Here is a 19884-nt window from a genome sequence, read left to right as displayed (position 1 = left end):
GCAGACCTCTTGGAAACAGAAGAGACTGACGAGCAGAGATAAACGCTGTTGGAGCTTCCACATGGAAGGACGCAGGAGGAACCCAACATGATGGCAGAGGGCCCGGAGCCAGCAAGCAGCAGGCTAATGTTGACAATTGGCGACATGATGGGTGTCATACAATCACTGGCTGATAAAATCGAGATACTAGATAATGGAAGGAGTGGGCAAAGTGAAGACTGCACTTGCCACCATGGCAGCTGCTGAAGACAAAATGGAGGACATGGAGGACAGGTTGGAGAAAATTGAAATTGATACAGATGCCTGGAAAGTTGAAAGAGAGAGATTGCTGGAGAAACTGGATTCGTTAGAAAATTATAACAGGTGAAAGAATGCAAGGATTGTGGGGCTAAGGGAAGAGGCAGAGGGACAGCAATCGATGGGTTCTTATTTTAGAATTGGATCCAGAAATCTTTGGAATAAACAGGCGTGATGACCCCATTGTAATTGAGAGGACCCACCAAACCTCTAGTCCCCAACCAGGGCCGAGCCAACGCTCACACCCAGTACTGATAAGACTGCACAAATACCAAGACAGAGAGATGATACTTCACATGTCCAGGGAGCATAATGGGCCAATGTTAGAAGAAGGGGAGAGGATCAACCTTTTCCTTGATTGGTCAAGAGGAAAGAATTCAACGCCATTAAAAAATCCTATGTTCAAAAAAAATTGGATATGCCCTATTGTACCCAGCGACATTATGAATCAACATATCAGGGGGAGAAAGAAAATATTTAAAAGATCCCTGAGAGGCAATAGAGCTGGCATGGAAAATGAAAGGAAGGTCCAAGGGGGAGATGGAAGAACAAGGAAAATAGACTAAGAGACAAAGGGGATGAGGGAATATGGAAAATAATGAGATATCCTTTTCTTGACAGTTTTTGTATAATTCAAAGATGGATAACAAAGCAATATAGCAAGTTAAGATTGTAACAACAATAGGAGGAGACAAGGTCAGTCGATGTAAATAAATACAATGAGGATTGGGAAAGAGAATTGAATAGAAGGGTAGAAGCTTCAATGAGAGTGGTAGGTGGACCCGGCTTGAAGGGGAACAATGGCACCAAGGGGTTAGCTATTGGCACCAAAATAAAAGGGAAAAAATTTAGTATATATAAGGGGGGGGGGGGTGACATTGTTTTTTCCTGCTTTTCTCTTTCTTGTGTTTTTGTTCCAGTGGGACCGCCAGTGCGAAGGAAAGAAATACTTGAATTGAGGCATGCATACAGCTGTAGAAGAACATATATGGGCTTCCAGAGACATATAAGCACAAACACAGATACCAATGAATAAGACATTAAAATTCATGAGTATTAATATAAATGGATTGAACGGTAATATTAAAAGAAAGTGAACACCTCACCTCAAATAATTATGGGCAGATATAGTGTTCATGGAAACACACCTCACAAAGTATGAACATACCAAACTAAAAATCTAAGTAATATCATCTTCGTATAATTCCAAGGCAAGGGGGGGTAGCCATTTTAATAAATAAATATGTTCCAGTAGTGGTGAAGGAGGTAGTTGCAGATCCGAATGGACGATAAATAATAGCACACTGTCAGATCCACTCAGAGGCTTGGTCACTTATGAACCTTTATGCACCAAACACAGACGATTTGCTATCTATACAACGGGTCATTCTTAAAATAGCTGAAAGACAAAACAATTGGAGGAGATTTCAATTTTGTTTAGATCCTATATTGGATAAATCCATACCGACAGTGACAAAAACTAAGGCATCAAAAGTCACACTAGCATATATGAAGAATCTAAACCTAATGGATGTCCTGGAGATGGTTACACCCCCAAGTTAGAGACTACTCCTTTTACTCAAAACCCCATGATTCTTTCATCAAAATTGACTATTTCCTAATGTCGGGTCAGTTGGAATGCAGAATGATCGAATTGGGAGTATTTAGCCAGATTATTATCAGACCATGCACCTTTGGCATTGATGATAATAATGCCAGTAAAACAGGAACCAATATATACGTGGCAACTTAATTCCATGCAGTTGAAAAGAGAAGACTTCTGTACATTTAAAAGGGAACAAATTAACATATTTGAGAAACTAACTGCCCATCTACTAATAAGTTTCCTGATATGGGATACACTAAAAGCCTTCCTGAGGGGGCAGATAATATCATGCGCTAAAAATGTCACGAAAAAAAACATACAAAATGGAAAAAGACAATGAGATTGAATCAAAAATATTACGAATTGAGGGAAAGAGCGCACAATGTTTTGTTTTGACAGCTAAAGGCAGAGAAAACATCGAGGACGATCAACACAGTTCAACTGGAGTCAGATACGATATCTTATGATCCAAAATTAATTAATGATACTTTTAAACAATTCTACACAGAATTATATAAATCAGAATCACCACAGAATCCAAAAAAAAATATTTATGTTTTTCTAAATGGAATTGAACTGCTGAGATTGAGCTAAGAGAACCAGATAAGATTAGGCACTCCCCTCACTAGGGATGAAATTGAAAAAGCTTTGGGACCGTTAGAGGCTAATAAGACTCCAAGAGAGATTGATTTCCCACCTGAGTTTTACAAAAAAATTTAAAGATTTGTTGATGCCACTCCTGATGGGTGTGGTCAATCAAGTGTCGGAGGCAAAGACTCTCCCAGACACCTTATCAACAGCAATAATTGTGATGCGACCTAAGAAGAATAAAGATCTTACAGACCCAGCTCTCTGTTAAATATAGCCTGCAAGATAATGGCCAAAGCCCTGGCTGAGAGATTGGCCACTATCTCCCAAAATTAATAAATCTGGACCAAGCAGGTTTTATAAGAAAAGAGACATTCTGCCAACAACTTGCGAAGATTATTGAATATAATACATTTGGCACAATCCAGAGAAGATCCCAGTGTAGCAGCATCTCTGGATGCAGAAAAGGCATTCGATAGATTGAAATGGCCATATCTATTTAAAGTAATAGAAAAATTTGAGCTTGGACAAACATATATTAATTGGGTAAAAACACTATATTCTAAACCACAAGCAAAGATCATAACAAAGGGCCAAATTTTGTCAACATTCCCCTTAAGTAGGTCTAGCAGACAGGATTGACCACTGTCTCCAGGGCTATTTATAATATCTATTGAATTATTAGCAGAATATATTAGGAAGGACTCACACATAAAGGGATTCAAGGTGGGACAAGCTGAACATAAAATAAACCTATTTGCAGACTATGTGCAATTATACGTGATGGAACCAGCTGAATCATTGCCCAAATTGCAGGCCACCTTGGAAGATTATGGCATAATCTCTGGGTAGAAGGTAAATTTATAAAGAAGTAGGATTATGTCCCTGACTGATTCGGACAATGAAGGATACAAACAGGGGAGCTGCTTCAAGTGCAATCCGGCAGTTTTAAATACCTAGGGATAACAATGGATTTGGGAAACTTTTACAAACTTGACTTGAAAAGATTGAAGACGATTTAAACAGATGTAGAAACCTGCCCATCAACTGTATCAAATGAAGGTGTTGCTGAGATTACAATATTTATTTCAATCCATTCTTATTTATTGATCATGAAAATTTTTAAGAATATTAAATGGCAGTATAAGAACTTCCCTGTGGAATGGCAAAGTCTCCAGGATATCAATGGAAAAGTTGATGTGAGATTATAAATTGGGGGGGGGGAGGGGGGGGGGGGGCTATGATTACCTGATCTTAGGAACTATTTCTTGGCAGCCCAGTCAAGGTTCCTCACATCTTTATTTGAAGAAGCTGAACCACCAAAATGGGAATAACATAGGATAACTTAGGATGGGAGAGGGAGTGGCAAAAGATTTCATTTACAAAACAAGTACAAAATTAATAAATAAAAGAACAGATAACCCCACCCTAAAACATCTGGTAAAAATCTGGAAGGAAATTAATGACAGTATTGGTAAAGAGATTGTAATTTCACCAAAAGCATCTCTAATAAGTCATGAACTGATGTCTATGAATTTAGGTAACAAAATTCTGGATATTTAGCACCAAAAGGGGATCCGAACTATTGAGGACTGTTGTGAGAATAGACAGCTCATGTCCTTTGTACAACTGAAGGATAAATATGATTTGCCTAATGAAGCCTTTCACTACTTTTTACAGTTAAGATCCTTCCTTTTTTTTTAATTTTTAAATTTTTTTTATTTTTCACACTATAAACCATATTGGCCAAGATACATACAGACATTTTTTCTCTTGAATATATAGTGTCATTTTCTCCCCCTTTTCCCCCCTCCCTTCCCTCCCTCCCTCACCCCCTTTCCCATTTATTTGAAGTTCAATCTATAAGATACATTAAACCCGTTAAACAATGTCGTCACTAAATAAAAATAAACAAGAAATTTTACTGAGTCAGTTCTTTTCATTGTCTTCTCCTTCTGTCATTTTAGGTGGTGGAAGTCTATGGTAGGATTTTTCTATTGTATTTCATGTATGGCTCCCATATTTGTTCAAATATTGTGATGTTATTTCTTAAATTATATGTTATTTTTTCTAATGGAATACATTTATTCATTTCTATATACCATTGTTGTATTCTCAAGTTGTCTTCTAATTTCCAGGTTGACATAATACATTTTTTTGCTACAGCTAGGGCTATCATAACAAATCTTTTTTGTGCTCCATCCAAATCGAGTCCAAATTCTTTATTTCTTATATTACTTAGGAGGAAGATCTCTGGGTTTTTTGGTATATTGCTTTTTGTGATTTTATTTAATATCAGGTTTAGATCTTCCCAAAATTTTTTCACTTTCTCACATGTCCAAATTGCATGAATTGTTGTTCCCGTTTCCTTTTTACAGCGAAAACATCTGTCTGATACTGTAGGGTCCCATTTATTTAACTTTTGAGGTGTGATGTATAGCCTGTGTATCCAGTTATATTGTATCATGCGTAACCTCATGTTTATTATTTCTCATAGTTCCGGAGCATAGCTTTTCCCATGTTTCATTCTTTATCTTTATGTTTAGATCTCGTTCCCATTTTTGTTTAGGTTTACCATTTGTTTCCTCGTTCTCCTTTTCTTGCAGTTTGATGTACATGTTTGTTATAATTTTTTAAATTATCATTGTGTCTGTAATCACATATTCAAAATTGCTTCCTTCTGGTAACCTCAGACTGTTTCCCAATTTGTCCTTCAAGTAGGTTTTCAGTTGGTGGTATGCAAACATTGTATCGTGAGTTATATTATATTTATCCTTCATTTGTTCAAAGGATAATAATTTATTTCCCGAAAAACTATTTTCTATTCTTTTGATCCCTTTTCTCTCCCATTCTCTAAAGGAAAGGTTATCTATTGTGAAAGGGATTAGTTGATTTTGCATCAACATTAGTTTTGGTAGTTGGTAATTTGTTTTATTCCTTTCTACGTGAATCTTCTTCCAAATGTTGAGCAGATGATGCAATACCGGTGAATTCCTATGTTGCACCAATTTTTCATCCCATTTATATAGTATATGTTCAGGTATCTTCTCCCCTATTTTATCTAGTTCTAATCTGGTCCAATCTGGTTTTTCCCTTGTTTGATAAAAATCTGATAGGTATCTTAATTGTGCGGCTCTTTAATAATTCTTAAAGTTTGGTAGTTGTAAGCCTCCTTGTTTGTACCATTCTGTTAATTTATCTAGTGCTTTCCTTGGTTTCCCCCCTTTAAATAAGAATTTCCTTATTATTTTCTTTAACTCCTTGAAGAATTTCTCTGTTAGGTGAATTGGTAATGACTGAAATAGGTATTATATCCTTGGGAAGATGTTCATTTTAATACAGTTTATCCTTCCTAGCAGTGTTAGTGGTCTTTCCAATGCTCTAAGTCGTCTTGTAATTTTTTTCATTAATGGATGATAATTTAGTTTATATAGATGGCTGAGATTTTTATTTAGTTGTATACCTAGGTATCGCATTGCTTGTGTTTGCCATCTAAATGATGATTCAGTTAAGGTCCTTCCTGAGGGAAAAATGGGGCCCGACCATGATCTTGAAAATCACCTTAAGATTTGCCTAGCATGTACTGTTTATTTTTTAAGATGTTACCTATTTTTGTGATTTCTTATCATATTTTTAATCATGCTTCAAGCATACAAAACCACAAAGTGCAACATGTAATTGAAAATTTATTTTCTGCATTTGTACTTGGATGTCTTCCCGGCTGATCTTGGTGCAATGACTGATGAACATGGTGAAAAGAGTCACCAGGACATTGCAACCACGGAAAAGCAGTATCAGGGCAACTGGAATCTATCAATACTGGCCGACTATTGTTGGACACTGACTCAAGAGGTGTCAAATTACGAGTACAAATGAATAGCAATGGCAAAACATTTTTAGGTCAGTTGAATGCAATATATGTCAGCATCATTATGCAATTAAACATGCTAAATTTGATAAAAAATAATTTAATGTTTCTCTAAATTTCTACGGGATACAGCAAATCTGAAATGATCCTTCTGTTCAGCTTGAAATTGTCTATCATAATCCCCAATTTTCTTTCAGGAAGCAAACCTTTTGGGGGAAAAAAAATTGCTGTCCAGTGTAATGAGTTGAGAACAACAACTGGTTTAATGCTGCAAATAATTTGGTGTGGCACTCTGTTGACTGATTTAATTTACCAAAATCCAGTGACAAAGAATAAAGTAATAATGACAATGTACATATGCACCAAATTTCTTGTGTGCTGCAGCTGAATATACATTTTATGAAAAACAATTTCAGTACATACTAAATCAGTGGGGAAAAAATTGGCAAGAACTTTTCTTCTACAATTTCCATCTGTACAAGGGCACCACAGGGTTGCCTTCTTAGTCCCCTGCTCTACTCGCATTTTTAAGAGGGCAAAACTAGAGGTCTACAAAACAGTGATCGCTGGGGGATCAGAAGTGGAGAGGGTGAGCAAAAGGTCCTTTCCTGGTCCCAATAGACAAATGTCATCATGAAGAAAGCACATTAGAGCCTCTACTCCCACTGGAATATGCAGAGGTTCGGTATGACATTGAAAACCTTGACAATCTTCTACAGATGTGTAGTGGAAAGTGTGCTGACTGGCTGCATCACGGCCTGGTATGGGGGGTGGTGGGGGCACCAAGACCTCTGAATGGAAAGCCCTGTAAAAGGTAGTGGATATGGCCCAGAATATCATTGGTGAAACTCTCACCAACATAAAAAAAATTACATGAAACATTGTTGTCAGAGAGCAGCAGCGATCATCAAGGATCTACACCTCTCAGGACATGCTCGGTTCTCGCTACTACCATCAAGAAAGGGGTGCAAAACTCGTACCACCAGGTTCAGGAACAGCTGCTACACCTCCACCATCAGACTCCTCAACAGCAATCAGAGACTCATTTAAGGACCCTTACTTTGCACATTATTTATTACTAATTTTTTTTCTGTATTGCACGGATGACATTACTTTCTTTATTTACAGTTCTCTCTTTTGTACATGATCTTTTCTTGAATACAGATTTTAGCACTATCATTAAGTAGAAATTCTTCCTGACCCATTAGGAAAAAGAATCTCAGGGCTAGATGTGATGTATGTACTCTGACAATAAATCTGAACTTTGACTTTGAATGTATTTATGCTTGTAGTTTAATAACACTTTTCTACCTTGCTGCTATAAAAATGCATTACATCCAATTTACAGCTATCTAGGGAGTTTGAACAAAAAAAAACAAATTGCAAACACCAAGACTCATTGGAGCAAACAACAATATTACTATTTACTAATTATACATGCTTAATATTAGGCTGAGTGTCCAATAATAATATTTCATTCAGGTTGTGCAGTCAGAAAGTATTATTCATCAGTGATCGTTTTCCAGACATTAAAGTACAACAAACTGAAACAAAATTATAGAATCCACAGCTTTATCATTTTGAAAGCACTATTTTGAGACTGATATCAATAGATCAGTTCCACACCGAGCTCCATTTCAGTCTACTCAGGGAAAATAGAGCTCTGTAACATCGCAGCATTCTCTGGGGCTCAAACAAGTGTTTAATTTTAAATCGTAAGTTATTTTACTTGAAGCTTTGCAAAGAAATTCCAATGCTATCCAGTCAAACGTTGGGCATGCTTTCAAACTGCACTCTGCCTTCGGCGGGGTCCGCTTGCTCCGTAACTCCCTCCCCACCAGTTGTCCCCTTGGCACCTACCCGTGATCACAAGAGATGCTCCACTTGCACCCACGCCTCTTCTCTCACCACCATTTGGGGCCCCAAACAGTCCTTAAAGCAACATTTCACTTGTGGTTCTGCAGGGGGTCATCCACTGTATCTGGTGCACCCATTATGGTCTCCTCTACGTCAGAGATGGGAGATCACTTCATTGAGCGCCTCAGCCCTGTCTGCCACAATAGCAGAGACCTCCCAGTGGCAACACATTTCAATTCCCAGCCACGTTTCCTTGTGAACACGTCTGTTTATGGTCTCATGCATTTCCAGACTAAGACCACCTGAAAACTGGAGGAACATCATCTTGTATTCTGTCCAGGCATCCTCCAACTGGATGGTATTAACATCAACTTATCTGCTTTCTATTAGAATCCCACCCCCACTTTCTTGACCCATCTCTCTCACTCTCTTCCCATCACAAAACCAATTCTTAACTTTCCTCTCTATATCCTCTTATCATATCAAATTACCACCCTTTGTCTGTTCAGCTGTACTCCTCCCCCTGCCCATTCTTCCCCATTTCCCCAAGGCTTCTATAAAGACATCTGTCTCTCTTTTTTAACTCGTACCTTATTGTGCATGGAGGAAATGTGGCTTCCTGCCTGACTGAAATGTGTGTATTGCAGGTGGTCACATGTCCTCCCTACCTGAAACTTATTTGGAAGTCACATCACCTGTCAATCAAGGTTGGACTCCAGCTACCCATTAGTGCACACCTTGCTTTTGGATAATTTAAATTATCTAGGGTCATTATTGGCTAGAAGCACAGATTAGTACTGTATATAACACCAATGCACAGCCAGTTCTCTCTCTGCCTCGTGGTCCAAGCCCCGGACATCATTCCATGCCAGGTAACTACTTTGGACATCGCTGAAAGTGTCACGGGTAAGGTGTGCAATACACTGAAGATGAGCTGTAGCATTGCAATAAATTAATACTTGCAGTGTGCCACACATCCTTTGGTCAGGGAACTGGGTGTGTGCAAGACTCCCTGTTTGTAGTGTGTGTACTCAAGTGCGTGAACTCAAGAGTGTGAACGTGTAGAGTATAGGTTCGTTAGGTCAGAGGTGAATGTATATATCCTTGCTCAAGTGAAATAGTAACTGAGTTCCATTTGACATTCTCCCTTATTTGTCTCCCGTGTGTTAATTAAAGTTACATGTGATGTAACACTTGTGTCCAGACTTGTCTCTCTATGGACCCACCGAAACTGATACTCTTCCCAACACAACATAATTTGAGGTAAGACTCAGTTCCAAAACATCGGTGTAATATATATTTTTTAACCTCTTATTGGAGGCCGAGTTCCTCCGTGATCTGTGTGTTTTTACTACAATCACAGCATCTGCAGACTTTTGTGTTTCACTTCGAATTGTACTTCACACCAACTTGGACACACTACATCAATTGAAGAATCTGTGTCTGGGTCTTTTGTAGATTCGACGTGAAACAGAAACTAGCTGATACACCACTGTTTAAATTGGAGTAGCTGCACCATCACTGACCAGAAGCAACATACCCAAACACCTTTACTGGAACAGCAATTGCAGGCGGCAAGGAAGAAAGAAAAAACATCCAGTAACAGTAACACAAGACAAAGCAGCTGGAGGCCACTCAGCTCTTCGGTTATCAATAAAATCACAGCTGATCTTTTACCTCATCGCTATGTTACTGCGTTCACCCTGCATGTCTCAATTCCAACAGTAACTAAAAATCTATCAATTTTTCTTTAATATACTCATCCTCTTGGGTAGAGAATTCCAAAGATTAGTTACCCTCTGGATGAAGAAGTTTTTCCTCTAGATTTCAATGGCCAACTCCTTAATTGACTATATCTCTTAGACCTCTGGCCCCTCCCCCATATTTCTCAGCTTCTTTCTCTTTCCCCCTCCCACCTGTGTCCATTTACCACCTGCTAGCCTGTGTTCCTCACCCCTCCCCGCCCTGTTTTAATTCAGACATCGCCTGATTTTCAGGACGCCTGAAGAAGGGCTTAGGCCTCAAACGTTGACTGCCTTGTGCTTTCTAAGGATGCTACGTAACCTACTAAGTTTTTCCAGAACTTTTCGGTACTGCTTTCCTAGATGCTTGCTACTTTCAGTGATTCTGAGAACACAAGGTCTTTATGAACACTAACAAATTTCAATCTTTCACTAATTTTAACTATCATATTATTTAAATGTGTTTTTTTAAATTATTAAAATGTCTATCCATAATGCCAGTAAGTATGTAGCAGAAAGTGCAGGTAATAGCTGGAACAAACTCTGCTTAGTTAGTCCTCGTTGTTGAACAAACAGTTTTACAATCAAAAGCAACATTGTCATTTGCTTTCCTTGGAATTTGAGATTTAAATTTTGTTTTAGACAGACAGACATACAACAAGATAACAGGCCATTTTGGCTCACAAGTCCGTGCTGCCCAATTTACCTACATCCCTAGTACGTTTCGAATGGCTGGGAGGAAACCAGAGCCCCTGGGGAAAACCCATGCAAACGTGGGGAAAATGTACAAACTCCTTATAGACAACTTGGAATTCGAACGCTGGTCCCAATCGCCGGCACTGTAAAGGTGTTGCGCTGATAGCTTCACCAACCGTGCCGCCCCAACCATGACATAATTGGCACCACGCTCTGACCAGCTGAGCTCACCATCCACCTGATGGACAGTACATCTTTGGCACATTGAGGACAGAGAAAGAAGCAAATAATGAAGATTTAGGACAAATAGCAGCAGGAGGAGATCTTATACATCAATGACTATCAAAGTTGAAAAGGAACCATGCAAAGAATAGAATAGCATCTTCAACACAGACATTGTGGGGCCATAAGACCTGATCTTACACTGCATGTTTTATGCAAGTCTTGCAGAAGAAAGGTTGGAGAAAATGGCATGGGAACAGGAAGTGAAAAAGTTCAGGACTATTGATGACATAGAGATTAAAAAGCAAGATGAATTGGTTAGGCCAAGGAATTTCCTTTTGCTCCACAAATGAACAAACGTGTGTCTCTATAATACTACTCGGCGTTGTTGGTGTTTTCAGGAAACTTGTAACCAGCGAAAATTTCTAATTACAACTTCGAGCACCACGTTTACAATACTTGCTGCAAACGAATTATGACTTTAAAGATATTTGTTGCATATCTCGCATTTTCCTCATCTCAGTTATTTTTTTTTCATTTATAAAGGCTGTCACAAGGGCGTGGTCAGTTTGCATTCAAAGTCTGAATGGGACCCATGGCCACCCCAGTATTTTGATGAGGGAATTTTTTTTTTTAATTTTACCTCGTTCCCCAGAGATTTGCTGCTTGACAATGGACTCCTCAAGAAACTGCAGCCCTGCCTGCAATTTGGCTTCACTTAAAAATATAACTTTATTTTCTCTTCTCAAAATAATCAAAAGAAAATGCTTCCCAATAGATCGGTTATTACTGTTTCTAAATATGGCAGAGATGTTGCAATGCAAGTAAACAAATAATCAAGAACATTTCAGCAATTCCCTCCAAGCTCCATCTTACTAATTATATTTAATGCTAAAGATCAGTGCATATTTTAGACTTTTTACAAATTCAAAAATCATATGAAACTCCAGAAAAATCTAAATAGAAATGGTGGACGCCAACTATTTAAGCTTACAACTCTGCAGTCATTTTTTTTAGCCATCTCCATCTTCATTGTGCTTATATAGTCCATGTTTGTACACACTATAATTTTATAGCAAGAGATGTCATCCCAGTTGACATTTTGTTGTCAGAGGCCAAGTGGCAATGATGCCATTTGCCTCCAACCGCACTAGTAAGAGCCTAAACAGATTTTGGCCTCTTTGTTTGCTGGCAGCCATCAATTCCAAAGGGAAATGAGTATCCAGCAGAAGTGATGTCATTTAACAGCAGACAGAGCAGCCAACCACTGGCGAACGTGCACTGACAACAAACGAGATGAAATATGTTACAAGTGCAAAATAATGGAGCGCGTTTGAAACTAAGATAGAAAATGCAAGATTATAATCGTAGAAGTATTTATCTGAAGAAAAAACAAATGATACAAATTAGGCCATATAGTTGATAAGGGAAAGACTTAAACTCCAATTAAAAACTCACTTCTGCCTTGTGCAAATAAAGCACATTATTTTCAGGCTTTTATTTTAATACTGAACCATTCATAAACTCAAGTTCTTATCAGTTAATTGATTTCTGAAAATTACTCTGGAGAAGGTATGCACTTTGCACCTTGTGGAGAAGCAAGAAAACAGCTTCTGAATTTTCATGCTTAACTGCACAGATGCAACGTCAATGTGTGTGTTTTATACCATTATAACAGCAAATATTCATAGCTACATTGGTTTTCTTCTGATCACAAATTCTGGAGCAATATCATTTGAAGGTAATGTGAAATTCATGGCAGGCATGATGAGATCTTGACTCATTGATCATTAATTATTTCTCTTAGCTGAGGGCCCATAGCCTTCAGCTTCCAAATTTCTACTGCGCTCTGAAAAAAAAATGTAGACATTCAGCCCTTTCAGCCCACGGGCTTGTACCACTTAATGACACCAAATTAACCCAGTATGTTTTAAATGGTGGGTGGAAACTGGAGCCCCCAGGGAAAACCCACCCAGACACGGGGAGAATGTACAAACTCCTTATGGACAGCACAGGATATGAACCCAGGTCCCAATCGTTTGCGCTGTTACAGCGCTGTTACAGCGCTGAGCTAATCACTACACTAACCACACCATCCTTCACTTTAAAAGATGTGTTGCTCAACGTTTAGAGGATAGGGAGGGGGGTAGGAAGGAGGGAGGGAAGGGAGGGGGGATAAAGGGGAGAAAATGACACTGTGTATATTCAAGAGGGAAATGTTTGTGTGTATTTTGGTTCATATGGTTCATAGTGTGAAAAATAAAAAAAAAATTAAAAAAGATGTGCTGCTCTGCCCAGTCCTTACATGGGTCATCAATGGAGCAGGATGTGATGAGTAAGCAGGACTTGGTGTAGGACCCATATGGGCAGCAGAGTTCAGATAACTTTTAAGTTTATGGAGAATAACCAAGAGAGGCAAGTCAGCACTACAATTAACAATGGTAAGAGTAACAGCTTCAGATAAACGGATGCAGGAATGAAGTACGGCAACATGGAGATAGAAATAGTTAGTTGCCGGAATGGTGAAAGAGTGAAACTCAGATAATCTGTCATCTGATCATTGGAAATACTGATGGTTCAGCATCTGTCTCACCACTTCCAATTCACCAGGGCTCCAGTTCCCACAACTTTTACAACTTTCCGGGGCCCCCGATCCCAGATTCTCTTCAAACTGACTGGGGGATTGGATCCTATGCTCCATCTAAACTTAATGGACCCACTGAGTTTTTATTATAATACTGAATTACAACTAAAACACAAATTTAGAAATAGGTTACATCCAGTTGTGCAGAAAATCTGCTAGTCCAGCACAAAAGTCCCAAGCTGGACCAGATTTCTCAAACTACTGGATGTTCCGTTTTATTTTAAATTTTATTGTAATAAATACCCAGGTAACCCGGTATATTTAAAAGGGAGCCAGATTATTGGCATTTTATTCTAATTACTTAATAAATTCTTACGGTTGACTTAACACAAAGATTGCAAACAGCATTGCTCAAACTCAGAAAGTTGCCAGGAAGTAGATGGAAATAGTGGCTTGGGAACAGAGATAGCAGTAGGAACAGGAAACAATAGATCTAGTTGTAACACTGGTTATGAGAAAATTAACACCATGTAATTCATAGGCGTACAAGGATTACATTGGAATTGAATGTCAAAGAAGAGAAAAAGGAAAATTAAAATATAGAAACCCTGCCATGTTTTAAAAGAACTGAATAACACATGCAAGCATTGACTGCCAGGGTGAGATTTACTTACATGAACCATCTGACGAGTTAAATACAAAACATTAAATTAGCATACAAAAATAATCAATTTGCTATCAGTTCAAATTGTTATTCAGTAATAGAAAAAGCATGCTGAAAACTTAAAATGGACCGATATTATTAAGCAGGAATGGGCCATTCAGCCCATTGAGCCTGCTCTGCCATTCACTGTGATCAGGCCTGATCTGATGATAGGCTCATCACCATCTACCTGCCTTTTCCCCATATTACTTAATTCCCTTACAATTTAGAAATCTATCTAACCTTGTCTTAAATATACTTACTGAGGTCGCCTTCACTACTTCAATGAACAGTGAATTCCACAGATTCATCATCCTCTGGGAAAAGCAGTTCCTCCTCATCTCTGTCCTAAATTTACTACCCTGACTTTGGAGGCTTGTGTGCAGATTAGCAGCCATCAATGTTAATAAGACAGAGCTGTGATTTTTTTTTTTCTTGTCAATTTCTGCATGGATAATAGTTCATGAAAGGTTACTTTAACTTTTTTTTTAAACCGTAAAGTGTATTTGAACACATTGAAGGGGAAACATGAAGCAAGATTGTTGAGATGGCAATGAATCATGCGCTGGCCATTGGCTTTTCTAAAGACTTGACAATAAGCATCTTGCTAGACTTGTTGTACCAGTTCAACGAAACAATACTGATCAGAACTAAAGCTTTGTATTTTTACTTGTAAAATAAAGCAGCTTGATTATTCCTATTTAACTTAGCTTTAGGTCCATGTAAAAGGACATCCTTATCTATGGTGAGAGAAGTACAAAGAGTAGTGCTACCGTTGGTGCACCCCTCAGTAACACTGTCGTTTGGGCTGCAAGTGTTTCCTTCAGTAACCGGGCATGAAATCCCTAAGTGTAAAACCACTCTATCAAAAAAGAGACAGAAATTCATAACAGTTTCTGCCAACTGCACAGTGAAAGACAGGTTGCAGGAAAACAGGCTGCCAATTGCTCTAATGTATAAAGTTCATTAATTTCATACCAATCTTAAAAAGGAGCTTCCGGGAGAAATAGTGGCGGCGGAGTCAATTGTATTATTTAAGAAAAGGTTGGACAGGTATATGGATGAGAAGAAGATGGAGGGTTATGGGCATTGTGCAGGGAGGTGGGACTAGAGAGGGGTGTTTGGTACGGTGTGGACTAGAAGGGCCTAATGGCCTGTTTCCGTGCTGTAAATTGTTATGTTATTATGTTATGTTATGAAGAGCAAATTACACCTGAAGTATTTAGGAATGGGAACAATCTCTGACCCCATCTTCCTTGAAGTAAAGCAGGCAAATTATGTTTGAGTTGGTCAAAGGCAATTTAGCATCTGCAGACAATTATTTTGTTGAAATATTTTTAAGCCTTTGGGTTTTTTTTTAAAAAAGGTTTTTAAATAATGGATCAGGTTTGGTAAAGATGCCAAAGCAGACCTGCTGAAATCTTGAAAAAAATCCGAGCAACTAGATGAATTGCTTCTGTGCCATTTTCTGGATTTTTAATGATAGTTTTCACTTCCTAAATGATAGTTTATTGATAACTTTTTTTTGGGGGGGGAATGTTTAACAAATTATGCCATGAATGATGTTTAATGTCTGAGCATCATGCAGAGGGTGTGGGAAGTTTGTCTAATTGCATAAGGGGTATCAACAATTGGTTACATTGAATTCTCCACATTTGATCCCATTGAAGTGGATAGACACACGTATCAGAAAAATTGTACAGTCTGTGGCTGATATGGTTTTAATGTTTTTAATACTTTTTATACTCCACACCAATTTGTGCAATGTAAAAGGACACCATTCAGCCCATTAAACCTGGTCTGGACCTTCAAAATTAGTCTTGCTTTATTTAAGTTTTAATCGCCTTGTGGTGATCCACCACCAGCCTACTGCAGGGGGCAACCTCTGTACCTGCAGGAGTGTAAGGGGAGAGGACAACACCTGGCCGGCTGTCAATCAGTCGGCCTGAATGGATCAAGCCCCACCCGGTCAGGTGTCAATCACCCTCCAGGATATAAGCATGCGCAGCCTCCTGAGGCCTCACTCAGAGTTGCTGCAGCCACAGCCAGCCTGGTTCTGTAGAAGTCTTTGTGGATTAAAGCCTGTGGTACAGCCTTTACCTTGTGTGTGTCTGATTCTGGCTAACAGCACACCACACACCTCAATAACATTTTGCAAGAAAGGTATTGCCACAGGTGACAAAACAAGAACTAAATACAAATTGATAAATTACACAGATAATTATCTCAAAACCAAAATCACATGCTTCAGTTTTCTGTTGTTTTTGATGGAAGCCTTACTGCAAGATTCTGCAAATAATTATCTTCTCCAGCCTGCAATGAAGATTTATAGACAATTTTTCTGTGTGATTTGTTTCCCATCAATGATGCAATGTCAATTGGAGCAACTAATTCAGAATTGGCTTGACATTTAGGGTGAGGACAGGAGGGATCTGATCAAAGCTGTCAACTGTGACATTTCCACTTCAAAAGAAATCTACATTGCTGGTATATTGTCCTTTCTCTAGATGAAACACATGCTTTACAGTTCAAGAACACTAATGGTCTCCACAGAATGCATTTGACTTTTAAGACTTGGATTGAAAACTCTTACTGGGCATGGCTAACTTCCCACAAAATAGAGCAATTCATTTAAAATGGTTATATTTGATGCATCCATCAACCAACCATTCTACAATCCCTGCCTCCCAATCCAAAAACCTGTTTGTGGGGGGGGGGGGGGGGGGGGGTCCTCCATTGAGCAGTCAGCAGTTAACTTCAGTACTACTAGAAAAGGAAGAATAAAGAAATCAATATGGCAATTATACTTTCCAGACAGTGGATTACCTTTCACAAGTTGCCATGGTTACCAGCCGCAGCAAATCTGCACACAAGACAATCCAACATAACCTTTGCAGGTTCAAAACTGTCACAGGACATAATTCACAGTAATCTGGCTCTCAAAAGTAAATGACAGAACGTGAGCAGCATTACTTTTAATACTGTTCTGGAGTTCAATCCATCGGTCAGCATTTTCACATTTTTATCAACTCTTCCGGTGTATTATTTTAAGTAAAAAGAATGTTTATTTTTTTCTTCCACTCAGTTAGAAGCAACATGGTGATAATATTTTATTCCCTCTAGATCTGTATTTACCATTCTATACACAGCTCAGGCTCAGTCCGGCACCACAATGGACCGAATGCAATTACAGGCCTGTTCCTTGACCATGGAACTCACAGTCCATTAACACAAATCAAAAATTCTGTTCACTGACAAGCAAAACATTTAGAATAATTCAGTGCCTGATTTTTTTTTAAAACAAAGAAGATGCAAAATTTAAAAGGGGCCATTTCAATTTCCAAAGTGTCCTTTGATTGACAAATCTAAAGCGTTGACCAAGTGGAGCTGGCGCTCACATTTCTGATTAGTTAACACCTGTTGGAAGAAAGCAGAGAATGCACACAAATCAAGGTGCAATGATGACATGCCAGCAGAGCTTAACCACTTTAGCTTTCACATCTGGTTTTGGGGCTCTATTTAGGGTTTATTCACATATAGACCTTGCTGGTCATGAAGAACAAGACAGAAAAGCTGGTATTTTAGGCTGACATGGAATTAGTCTCTGATACACGGCTCTGACTGATGTGAAATAACCACAGAGAAAAGTAATTATAGTAATTGTAGCTACTCTTGCCGAGAAAGATGAATGTACCAGTATTTAGTTTGGGCATTTTAGACAAAATGGCATATATAGGAGTTGTCAAGCTGAAGATTGCTGCCTAGCAACTGGACTTCATCCTCTTCTGGTGCCCCAGACAAAAACTACATCAACATCCCAGTGAAATTGGGAAGAAAAACTACACATAACATGTTTCAGCATGACATTCTGCATGTAGAATTATGCACTGTTCCCAATAGGACCTTGCCCGATTTAGCAGTGCAGGAAACACTCTGCTAACAGAAAGTTATCAGCCCTTAAAGGCACACCTTGCTCAACAGAGAGACAGCAGCAACATGCCTACCCCAAGTAAAAAGCGGGTACAGGTGTAAGGAAGAGTGCTCTAACATTTTCAACAACAGATACTGAAACCCTGGTGTGGGAAATGTATACCAGCAGGGCAGCTTTGTGCAAGAGGGGGCAAGGGAGTGGGGAAAAGTGCAGTAGGACACCTGCCAAGTCAAAACTCATAAAATTAATACCCACCCTCTCCTATATCCAACCCATCTCACCCCTCCATTAGCATCTTATAGTCACACTTAGGTCAAACTTTTGAATGCAGGAAAAAAAAATTCAATTAAAACATTGGAACTCCATTTCTAACTTCTCAGGGTAGATTTTAACGTCTTTCACTTAGGCTAAAACAACAAGGATGACTGGAGGAGACAACCTTACAATCACTGAGACTGAAATCACATCTGAAGCAAGTGCAATCTTCCAGATATCCTCACCAGCTGTGTTCCATTAATAATTACCACAGCCCCTAAAATTTGATCAACATTGGATATCCTCACTTCCATCTGTGCTATTACATCACCAGAATGGTAGACTGGCTTTGCAGAAGAAATGGCCTGTTTAACCCTCTTTAGAACTCTGTCAACCAAAGATAACCAGCAACGGATATTTAATTTTTTTTAAATTTAGACATACAGCGCTGTAACAGGCCAATTTGGCCCTACGAGTCAGTATCACCCAATTTACACCCCTTTAACCTACACGCCGGTACATTTTTGAAGGGTGAGAGGAAACCAGAGCCCCCAGAGAAATTCCACGCAGACACGGGGAAAATGTACAAACTCATTACAGACAGTGCGGAATTTGGACCCAGGTGCACTCCCAAATGTTGGCACAGTAAATGCATTACGTTAACTGGCAATGCCAACTGGGTCGTCCTGAGGTTGCTGAGGGTTGATCAGATTGACAAAGAGTACAGTACTTCAATATGCCTGGCACTCATAGACACACATACTGGCTACTTAAGGCTGTAAAAAAACCTTGCACAACCACCTCTGCCCACACAGGAGAAAACAATCTGCAGCACAGTTAGCGTAGTGGTCACCGCCAGCAATCGGGACTTGGGTTCAAATCCCTCCCTGTCTGTATGTTCTCCCTTCTCTAGGTGGGTTTCCTCCAGGTGATCCAATTTCCCCTATCTGTTCAAAACTTACTGGGGGTTGAAGGTTGATTGGGTGTAATTGGGCAGCATCGGCTCATGAGCAGAAATTACTGTTACTGTGTTGCATTCTAATTTTTTTTTTAATCAAATTTAAATATTCTCCAATTTCCCACACAAGTAACACTTGAAGCAACATTCCAGAAAGCTCTTTGAACCAAGTTTTATTGGATTGTCGAGAATCATTCATAAAACTACTTTGCATAACATCAGGAGCCGAAAGTGACAAATTTTGCATCTTATATGATTTGCAATTCTTGTTTTTTTTGTAACTGGAGAATGCAAATTATAAGCATGGTTGGAATCAAATGAAGCCAGGCTTACAAACATTACAGCTTGGAACTTTCAAATATGATGAATAGATAAAGGGAGTTCAATGTTTAAAAAAAAACTCCGAGAAAAAAAAGCAGAGAGACATAAATAATGACACTTCACAAATATTTTTTGCACCATCCAAGGATGTCTAGGCTGTAGATAAGCTCTTATAATGGCACACATCTGCAACACCGGTGTTGCCCAATTAATAAACAAGACTATTCCTATAATTCATGAGGATAATAATGTGAGT

The 19884-nt window shown here is 38.9% G+C and overlaps 1 protein-coding gene and 1 long non-coding RNA gene across 9 annotated transcripts in view; one reads left to right on the top strand and one right to left on the bottom strand.

Moving 5' to 3' along the window:
• znrf1 (zinc and ring finger 1) overlaps nt 1-19884 on the bottom strand; it is a 236095-nt gene that overhangs the window by 167904 nt on the left and 48307 nt on the right. The gene's annotated exons all lie outside the window — the stretch shown is intronic.
• Nucleotides 1-19884, top strand: part of LOC138744682 (uncharacterized) — a 74846-nt gene that overhangs the window by 13700 nt on the left and 41262 nt on the right. The window contains exons 2-4 of one of the 2 annotated variants that reach the window (XR_011345705.1): nt 4459-4474; nt 9393-9479; nt 9675-13005. This is a non-coding gene — a long non-coding RNA (uncharacterized lncRNA). Of the gene's footprint in view, nt 1-4458; nt 4475-9392; nt 9480-9674; nt 13006-19884 lie in introns of those variants that run through there. The other variant, XR_011345703.1, reaches the window with a different exon arrangement.

Source organism: Narcine bancroftii, chromosome 10, assembly GCF_036971445.1.
Source record: "Narcine bancroftii isolate sNarBan1 chromosome 10, sNarBan1.hap1, whole genome shotgun sequence".
NCBI classification, from domain to species: domain Eukaryota; kingdom Metazoa; phylum Chordata; class Chondrichthyes; order Torpediniformes; family Narcinidae; genus Narcine; species Narcine bancroftii.
Note: the sequence above shows the minus strand (reverse complement) of the source record. Positions and strands in the feature narration are given on the sequence as shown.